Here is a 10,754-nt window from a genome sequence, read left to right as displayed (position 1 = left end):
TATCAGTTCCTCCTTGCATATTTTGTAGAATTCTGCTGGAAAGCCATCTGGTCCAGGGATTTTTTTGTAGGTAGTTTTCTTTTGATATAGTCAATTTCCTTGATTGTTATTGGTCTATTTAGGGTCTCAGTTTCTTCTTGTTTCAACATATGGAGGTTGTGTGATGTCAGAAATTCCTCCATTTCTTTTAGGTTTTCAAGTTTGTTTCCATACAAGTATCCATAGTAGTCTCTGATAATCTTTTGCATTTCTTCAGGGTCAGATATGACTTCATCTTTTGTGTTTCTAATTGTTTATTTGAACTTTTTCTCTCTTTTTCTTGGTCAGGCTAGCTAGGGGACCATCAATCTTGTTTATCCTTTCAAAGAACCAGTTTTTTGGTTTCGTTGATTTTTTTGTATTATCTTTTTGTCATCTATGTCCCGGATTTGAGTGTTTATTTTGGTGTTCTGGATTCTTCTGCTGAAGTTAGGGTGTTGATGGTCTTGCTTTCCAACTTCCTTAGGTGACTTGTAGGGCTGTTAACTTGTGATCTCTCCATTTTCTTCATGTGCATTTGTAGAGATATGAATTCCCCTCTTACTACTGCTTTCATGGCATCCCAAAGATTTTGGTAAGATGTTTCTTCATTTTCTTTTGTTTTTAGGTATCTTTTAATCTCTGTTTTCCATGTTGACCCAGGAGTTGCTTAGCATCATGCTGTTTAGTGTCTATGTCTTTTTGGGATTTGGGGGAAGTTTGTTGGTGTTGATAGTTATTTTTATTCCACTGTGTCCTAAGAAGGTGCATGACAAAATTTCAATTTTACAAAATTTGTTTATGCTTGATTTATGGCCAAGGATGTGGTCTATCTTAGAGTACATTCCATGTGATGATGAGTAGAATGTATATTCTATAGTGGTAGGGTGGAGTGTTCTGTAGGTATCAGTTAAGTGCATTTGGTCAAGAGTCACACTGACGTTCTGGATCTCCTTGCTGATTTTTTGTTCTGATGATCTGTCTAGGGTTGTGAGCAGGGTATTAAAGTCCCCAGCTATGATAGTGTTAGAGTCAATATCCTTTTTAAGTTTGCCTAAAAGCTGCTTTATGAAAGTTGGTGCTCCTGTGTTGGGTGCAGGTATGTTTAGGGTGGATATTTCTTGTTGATGGATTGACCCTTTTATCATTATGTAGTGGCCTTCTGTATCTTTTTTAATTTTTGATAGCTTAAAGGGTCTTTTGTCTGATATTAAGGTCACAACTCCAGCTTTCTTTTCTGCTCTGTTCGCCTGAAATTTAGCTTCCCATCCTCTTACTTTGAGTCTGTGAGTGTTCTTTCTGGTGAAATGAGTCTCTTGGAGACAATACACTGTTGCCTCATGATATTTTATCCATTTTGCCATTCTTTCTTTTCAGTGGTGCATTTAGTCCATTCACATTCAGACTAATTATTGAAATATGAGAGTTTATCCCTGTCATAAGATTCTTACAGAGTTGTTGTTCCTGTTTGTTGTCTTTTGATTTTTGTGTTGGTTCGTGTGTGTTTTCAATCTTTTTTCCTGCATTCTTGTGAAGAACGTGGTTGTTATTTTTTCTTTTTCTTCTGTGTTTAATACTTTCTTAAGTGTTTCTTGTAGAGGTGGTCTAGAGGCAGCGTAAGATCTTGAGGATTGAATGTCTGGGAATGATTTTACTTCTCCCTCGCTGATGAAGCTTAGCTTAACTGGGTAGGTTATTCCTGGTTGAATTTTTTAGCTTTGAGAACTTTGAAGATTGGACTCCACACTCTCCTCCTAGCCTGAAGTGTTTCTGTAGATAAGTCTGCTGCTGTTCTAATTGGTCTTCCCTGGTAGGTAGTCTGACCTTTTTCTCTTGCTGCCGTTAAGATTTTTTTCTTTTATACCTACTTTGTTTAGGAAAATTATTATGTGTCTGGGAGTTGGTCTTCTCATTTGTTGTCTTGCAAGGGTTCTCTAGATCTCTTGTGTTTGAATTTTCATGGCTATTCTTCCATGAGCCTTTTGGTTACAAACTCATCTAATTAACAAAATCCTTTTGGAACTTTGACAATAAAACTTATGCCTAGAAGATGGAAGTTCCAACATATTCCAGAGTATATCATATGTGTTGACTAGGTTACTATCGGTTTAAAAATTATCATTTGAGGAAAGTCTAGAAAACTTGTCATGAGACCACTGATGAATCCTCTAATTCTCCTTTCCTGATCCTGCTTGATCACAGTGGAATGGATAAGAATGGGAGGAATCTCTGATTGCTTTCTCTCACTCCACTCTCAATGCATCCCTATGGAAAAGGTCCAGTGGTTCCCAGGTCCCTCTTCATCCTGGCTACTCTTGTTCAATCGTGTTATAATTTGACAAAAAGTCTCTTAATATGCAGTGTCTGTAATCTAAAGTTAACAAAGGAAAAGTTTATGACTCACACCTGTTTCCCCTTCAGTCTCATAGTTTCACAACTTCACATATGTATGCTGTCTCCTCATCTCTGCCTCTCACTTTCTCTCTCCTCATCTGTATCTTTTACTCAAAGTATATAGTACTCCACATGCACAATGTTCAAAATGTCTCTTTCATTTAACATATAGCATGGATGTCACTCTGGATTCATGCATATAGATTTATTTTTGTTTGCACTTGGGAATATTTGGATAGCAATTTGTATTATATCATTTGGATATATTAAATGCAACCATTTCTTTCTTGAGAATACTCAGGTTTTTTTCTTTTTCTATTTTTTTCTTTTGTGTGTGTATATACACTTTGCCTTTACTTCTTTCCTCATTCCTTCCTTCCCTCCCTTTCTTCCTTCTCTTTTTTCTTTGAAACAGTAAAGTTGAAATAGGCATCTAGCTATTTTTGTTTTGACTTTATGGCATTTTTATTTCTATAGCATATGCAATACTGCCAAGGATCCAGAGTTCATACCTCTACCACTAATGTGAAAAGGTGCCAGTTTCTCCACAACTTTATTAGCAGTGGACATTATTACAAAGTTGAAATGTTATCAAGTAGTTGGGAAAAAAATAGCATCTTATAGCTATTTGAGTTTATACTTTATTAATCACTAGTGTGATTGAAAATGTTCATATTTTTATTTAATATTTTATATATTTATTTGCTATTTATATTTCTTTTCCCTTAACTTATGTGTTTTTAAAGTTTATCCTTTTTAAAATTGGATTATTTGTCTTTTTTGTATGAATTTTTAGAAGACTTTTACTGTGAGGAATTTTAACTCTGGTTGCCATATGTATGTTAAGTATTTTTTCTTACTACTTGATTTTTTGGCGTTATTTATGATATCTTTCATTCTACTAAAATATTTTGACTTTATATAGTCATATATGTTCTATATTTCTTTTACGAATCTTGAATTTCTTGTCTTCCTTAAGACTATTTCATTAACCCCAGAGTTATGTAAGTGTTCATCTACATTTTATGATATTTTTATGGTTTTGATTGCTACATTCAGATCTTTAATCTTGTTAGGTTTATTTTTTATCATGGTGTAAAGTAGAAGTCTACTGTGTTTTATTACTGATGGAAAAATAATTATCTTTTTTTCTCACTGAAAACAAATTTTGCCTTTGTATTCTTCATATATTCTTGGTGCTCTTTCTTTTCTTTCTGTTATAGTTCATTGATCTAAGTGAATATTTCTTTGCCAATCCCTTACTATTTTGACTAAGGTTGTTATAATTTTATCTGGTAGAGTGTGTTTCCCTTCCTCAACTAGTTCCAGAAAACAACGAATGCATTGGAATTCTGGTTGAGATTGCCTTGAAAATACAAATGAATTAGGGGAGGTTACTGGACACAATTTAAAACTCTCAGTTCATTTTGCCTTTTATTTTGTGTGTTTCCATAAGATTTGATAGCTTGCTTCCATGGGTTCTGCCCTTTCTTGTTAAATTTTAAAACTCTCTATATAATTAAAAACAATCTTCTAAGATTCCAGTCAGTTCTCACATTCTAAACTCTATTCTTTAGACTAATGCTTCTTAAACCACCTTCACTGGAATCTCATGGTAAGTGCTTGTGGCAATGCATGTTCCTGCATCCCCCCAAACTTGGGGAATATCTGGGTGTACCCCAGAAGCCTGCATTTAGATGAATTCTCACAAGCCCTACCTGTGACTGAAGGCCAAGGGCACTGTCCTGTCCACCCTACCAAGTAGACCAAACATGCAACTTCCCTTCATATGTCCCTGTCCAACTCAGGTGGAACAAATCAGGCTCTAACACCTTCTCCCACCTTACCCTTTCTCCCATCCCACCATCTTTCAAGATACATTTTTAAATGAGCTAATATGACCGAGCCCATCATTGTTGACTCTGGCAAGGCTGAAAATAGCAGCAACCAGAAAATATTTTGCCCTTCCTGTGGCTTCTTGCAGCGTTGCAGCTGTTGCTTCATCTCATGAAAGTACCAGGCCTAAGGGCAAACAGACACTTAATTAGGCTGGGGTGAACTCCAAAAACTCCAAGCCAGAAGAGCAACATTGTCCGCCATGCTTTCTCACTGAGAATACTCAATGCATGCTAAGAAATAATCATCCCAAGAAGCCATGGTCTCTTTCACTAATTTCCCCCATTTTGGCTATTTTCTTTGAGTTCTATGACCTGATAAACTGTGTAGTCATTCAAGAAATACTCAGTGGTGCCATGTCCCTTCAACCATGCACCATGAAACCCTGGAATTCAGTGTTGGTCTTTATGAGAGTTTTAGCAGGTATTTCAACAACGCTTGGTACCAAGAGCAGGGCCCTGTTAGCAAAAGATAAAAAGACTCCATCCTTGACCTGGCAGAAAACTCAAGATGAGTGTGCTCTACCCAAAGAGAGACACTGTTTTTGGAGAAAACCTCATGCTTGGTTAGTGGAGTATGCCCAGTGGGGCCATTGTCAACATTTTCAATGTGTTTGACCATATATTTTATTGGTCGCTGTTGTGCAAAATGACAACCATCTGCTACCTATAGACAAGGAACCCGGATGGTCAAGCTGGAAGTTCAGTGGCATCTTTTGCCTCCTGAGAGTGGCCGGAGCAGCAGCTCTTCAATCCTTCACCTCAGCCACAGACTAAAGGACCCTTGTTTCGTTAAGGGCCAGAGGAAACTAGATCCCAGTTGTGTATACACTCATTCATGGTACACTCCATTAATTTAGTAGTCTCATTGCTTATACTATTTATTGTTTCATTTGGATATATCATATATATTTCATATGGATATAAATATAGGATATACACACACATATATAAAAATTCACCATAGTCCATAGCTCAGTACTCTGTAAATAAATGGCCCTTTAAAGATTGACTCTTGGATTTTTTTTTAACTATAGGTACTATATGATTTATTTATCAGACAAATATCTACTTGCTAACTCTCTAATATTATTTCAATTTTCTCTACTTATTGTGCACTCAACAAAGGAAATGACAGTGTGTGCGGTATGTGTGTATGTGTGTGGTGTGTGCTTTTATGTTTGTGTGTGGTATGTGTGTTGTGTTTACATGGTATGTACATGAGTCATGTGAGTTGCTTGTGTGTTGTGTGTGTGTTGCCTGTGTGCATGGTATATATTTGTGTGTGGTGAGTGTGTGTGTGTGGTGTTGTTTGTGTGTGTATGTACACATGCACACATGAACCTGCACACTAGACCAGAGCTAGCTCTGTATTTTGTTTTGGGACTTATTTCAGATTAAAGCAGATCTCAAGGCCTTCCTGGTTCATTCAGAAACTGGATTTTAGTGAAAGCAGCAGTTAACACAAAACTGAGGTTGTTTGATCCAATATATTATTATGCATCTGATTTTCAGTTTAGCAGTCACTTGATTTTCTAGTCATTGTGAAATAAAATGCAAGCTTATTTATGCAAAGACATTCATTGAATTCAGTAGATCTTGGAACATATGATCCAATCAGACCATCACTTATCACGGTGCACCATATGAAAGGGGAACCTCCCCAAAAATTGTAATTGTCTTTTGGAGAGTGGGTCCCTTGTAGTAGACTTGGAATTTGTTCCTCCAGATCAAATGGTCAACTGTTTTTTATCTGGAAGTGTTGAGAAGGTTGCCTCACAATTTGCAGAAGAAATGTCCTGAGTTGTGGCAAACAGGTAACGGGGTTCTTCCACCATGACAATGCATCTGCCCACACCACGCTGATTGTTCAGCAAGTCATGACTAAAAATGCCAAGACCTCATTGTCCCACTCTCTCTATTCACCTGATCTCACCCCAAGAGACTTTTGTTTTGATTCCCAGATGGATTAAAAGGGCTCAAGGGAAAACGTTTTGCTGATGTGGAAGAGGTGAAGCAAACAAACAAACAAATGGCAGAAGCACTAGAAGACATCAAAACTGATGACTTCAAAAACTACTTTGAGCAGTGGTAAAGCGTCTCGATAGATGTATTGCATCAAATGGAAAGAACTTTGAAGGCGACTGAAGTTTAAACATGTAATAATAAATACACAAATTTTTATAAATAGATTCTGTTTGGGGGGGTTCTCCCCTTGTTTACAATAGGTTATTTGCAAGTGAGATAAGCATAAGGCATTTAAAAAATACCAAGAGAGGATCTCAATTGTCAAGAGCAAATTTTGAGTAAAACCTTCTACAGAAAGAAGCCGATGTGTTCAATGGAGGTTGAAGAAAGAACCCTACGTTTAATGAGAATTGACAAGATGACAGACAGCTGCCTAATCGATTATTGGGAATGAGAGGGCCACTGTTCCCAAAACGGCATTCTGCAGAACTGAATGGCCTGTGAACCTCCCAGGTGGTGGTTGTGTTGTCTGAAGCTTGTCACTGGAAGGAAGGTCTCTGTGTCTTGTTCCTTTAGATAAATAAAGGGAGGGCTCTCTTCTACGATAGCTGACCACACGACAGGGTCATCCCTTCAAGACCAATAAGATCATGTCGGCAGAAGCTTTTAACTTCTTACAAACAAAGGTGATGTGCAGATATAGGAATGAATTAGCAACCACAGGGAGCTTACTTCTGCTTTTCAGATCTAACTTGACAAACTCATTAAATATCATGATGTAACTGCTGGCTCCCATTCATAAGAGACAGATCTCAGTTAACATAGCAAAATAAAATAATCCTTTCAATTATGATAATATCTCTGAAATGAATTTTTAATGACTATTTTTAATAAAGCATCTGCAAGTGTTTATCACATCGGCCCATTAGCTGAACAATCCCAAACTGAGGTTTTTATTATTATTATTATTATTACTGCTAGTATTTTTGCTAGAGGAAAGAGTGCCTTTTTCATCAACTGAGGATCATTTCAACAAGACAGTCTTTTGAGTATGTTTAAGGGCCTAGTTTACTTTTGGCTCCCTTCCATCTCTCCTGGCTTAAACCAAAATTATTAAATATGCGGATAAGACTATCTTTTCATCCCTACATTAATTGCCGCATCCTCAAAACATTTCTCTGCAAACTGGAGAGCAGTAGCGCTTGTTTTGGAGGCCCACCTCTCTTGGCCATTATCCTGAAAGCATCATGCTACTTGTGCAGTTGGCAAAGGCTGCTTCTCGCTTCAGGCAGGCAAGCCCCGGTGCTGCGGCATGGCTTTCCAGGAGAATGAGGGGAAGAGAGGGTGGTTTGTGATGGTATCCCCGGCATGGCAAGATGGCTCGTTTATTGTTCCCTGGGCAGCGATGTAAGAAACGGAGGGATGGAGAAAGAGGTGAGCTCCAGGAAGGGAGAAGATACACGGTCATTTCTAGAGAAAGCAGCACTGTGGGGCGAGCCCAAGTTGCTTCCTCAAATCTGCCCCTGGGACCCTTTCTGCAAACCAGCGGGTATCTGCGGACAGGACTTAAAATACCAAGAAGTCACTGCCACAGTTTAGGGAATCAGGAAGAGGGGGAAATTACAATAATGGCTGTGGAGCTTAAGCCACATGGTGCAAACAGAAATGTGACCCTGGACATATTTTGATTTCCCCCCACAAAGCTAGACCCCACTCTGTGTGTGTGTGTGTGTGTGTGTGTGTTTTAAAATCAACTGTGCATTACACTTCAAAGCAGATTTCATATAACACTTCCAAATTCCACCTTATCTCAAAGAATCAGAAAAACTGGTCACCCTGGGTCCGTGCTCTTACATGCAGCAATGGCAGGTGCTGGACTACTGGTATCTTTTCCTTTTTCCTTTTTTTTTTTGAGTTGCAGTCTCACTCTGTCGCCCAGACTGGAGTGTAGCGGCACCCTCCCGGCCACTGCAGCCTCGACCTGCTGGGCTCCGGCGATCCTTCCGCCTCCGCCTTCCAAGTAACTGGAACTACAGGGGCGCACTACCACGCCCGGCTAATTTTTTGATTTATTGTAGAGACGAGGTCTCGCCAAGTTGCCCAGGCGGGTCTCGAACCTTCAGGCTCAGGCAATCCACTCACCTCAGCCTCCCAAAGCGCGGGATTACAGGCTGAGCCACCGAGCCCAGCTACTGGTGTCTTTCAACAGGACTGGGATTCTTCAGGGTGAAGAGTGGCTAATTCCCACTCCTGTCAGTTGTTTTTCCAACACAGAGCCCAAATGTCCAACTCTATCTGTCGCTGTATGTGCACTGTTTATCACAGTGAAACTAGGAGAGGTCCCCTTGTGGAAGTGACAAGTAATCATACCAGATTAATAGGCAAATAAAGAATGTTGAAAGAACACAATTCAAGGTGTCATATGAAACAACTTCGACAACTCTACCCAATTATATTATTGCCTCCCCAGCCTTGTTGGTATTTGAGTTTTTGAACCATTTTTAGTTAGTTTGGGGGAAATCTGGAAAAATGGCATAGAAGACAGGTGTATTTTGATAGAAGTGGAGGTTCTGGAAAAGTCCTGAGCAAAAGTTCTGCCAGGCAGGGCTCTGAGCCATCTGGGGAGAACGAGTTACTGAGCTCACAGAAAGGGAGCTTCTGGAATTGGGAAGGAGCTCGTGTGGCCGCCTATCCTGGTTTCCTGGATCTGAGGGATAGCCAGGAGATGGAACTTCCAGTGCTAAAATCAGGAAAGTCCCTGGTATACTGGGATGGTTGGTCATGCTAAGCGGAGGCTCAGGAAAGTGATAAAGGAATCACCAAAATGAACCCTGCCTTCTTCTCAACTTTGCCCAGAGACATACTCAGATGGTTGCCCCCTCACGCCCCTGGGCCTGGAAATGACCGGTTTCCCTGGACCCTGGGGCTGGGCTTGTCCCCAGGCCTGTGCGTGCCCACTGCCAGTGCGCCAATTCCCTTTGTGTTCTGTGGGACAGGCCTGGCTTTGCCCTGAGGCTTGGGGTTCTTTTGAGAAGCTCCCAGAGGGCTTGTCAATTTGGTTTGCTTCTAGCCCAAGACTCACCGCAGTGAGTCTCTCCTGAAATGGAGGAAGCGGCACTGGGGGCCATTGGCAGGCATGCTGGTTCTGGAAAGGACGACCATGACACTCAAATTACGTTGCTGGGCCTGAAACGTTGTTATTCATCTGACTTCCAGTTTACCCGTCACTCTGCTTGATTATTTCCTGAAGTCATCTTTAAGAAGAAATTCTTAGTTACCCTTGCCAGAAGAGGATCTGCAGCCTCACCTCTTTTCAGGGTCGTTTTCTCTGCATAGAATGGATGTCCCTCCAGCTTCCCCCTGCCCATCCCTGTCTTTCCCTATTTAGCACAGCTCGGTATTCAGCTCTCTCGAGACTTCTTTCTAGCCCAGCTCCACCTGACTCCGGTCACCACAGCTCACCCTTAGTCCCCCGGGGCTCCTGCATCCTGATGCCCAAGCAGCTGTCGCATGCACGTGTAATTTCAGATTTCACTAAATTGAAATACCCGCTAAGTCAGCCTGGGCTGAGCTGAGTTTCACTGTGGCTTGAGTTTTATGAAGAAAGACTTTTCCATAACAAATGAATACTGACAACAAAATTACATGGACATTTAGCTTCATAAAGACGACAACTGCCAACATTGCATTCATGCTTTGTGGCCTGGTTCACATCCCTGGACATATGCAAAGTGTCTGGCCACAATGTAGGCTGGGCCTATCCTCTTTCCTCCTCTTGAAATTTCCCCTCATCGACGTCACCACAGCCTAAGTGACCTCTCCCTCCTCTGATCTTCCATAGTACGTTTGTGGCTGAAATCCTTTTAGCCTGCATTTGTTACTTCTGCAGTCAATTCTCTCTCCTTGTGTGTAGCAGGCACCTCTCCCACACCACCTCAGATGTTTGGCTTCACACCAGTTGCTGGGGTCTCTGGTCACTGCTCTGGACTGATCACCATGCAGAGACCAGCTCTGCATGAGCTCTGTTCGACTTCAGGCAGTACCACCCAATGATGGCTCATCCATGCCTGGGGCTCGTGCCCTGTGTCTCCCTCCCAGCTGATGCTGAAGCATGAGATTCCAAACGACCCACCATGCTAAACCCAAGATTTAAATCCGAGAGACCACAAAGAGCCAGCTCCGATGTAAACACACGAGGGTCTTTATTCAGGCTCGAGTCTGGGCTCACGTATGAAGCCGGCACAGCGACTTCAGGGACGAGAGCCTCAATCCAGTATGGCAAGCAGTTTTTATGCACAATTACAGAGGGAGGGGAAAGAACTTTAAACTTGATTTTACACGATTGGTTAATTTCTCCTAATGGGTACGGGAACACTTGGGATTGGTAGGTGCCTTGCATGGGCTTTAACCTGACTGCCTGTGATTGACAGAAACCCACTAAATGGGCAGAGTGGAATGTCAGGTAAGTTAGGTTTATAC

The sequence above is a fragment of the Carlito syrichta genome, unplaced genomic scaffold (assembly GCF_000164805.1).
Source record: "Carlito syrichta isolate Samal-C Ts95f unplaced genomic scaffold, Tarsius_syrichta-2.0.1 Scaffold287805, whole genome shotgun sequence".
In the NCBI taxonomy this organism is placed as follows: domain Eukaryota; kingdom Metazoa; phylum Chordata; class Mammalia; order Primates; family Tarsiidae; genus Carlito; species Carlito syrichta.
Note: the sequence above shows the minus strand (reverse complement) of the source record.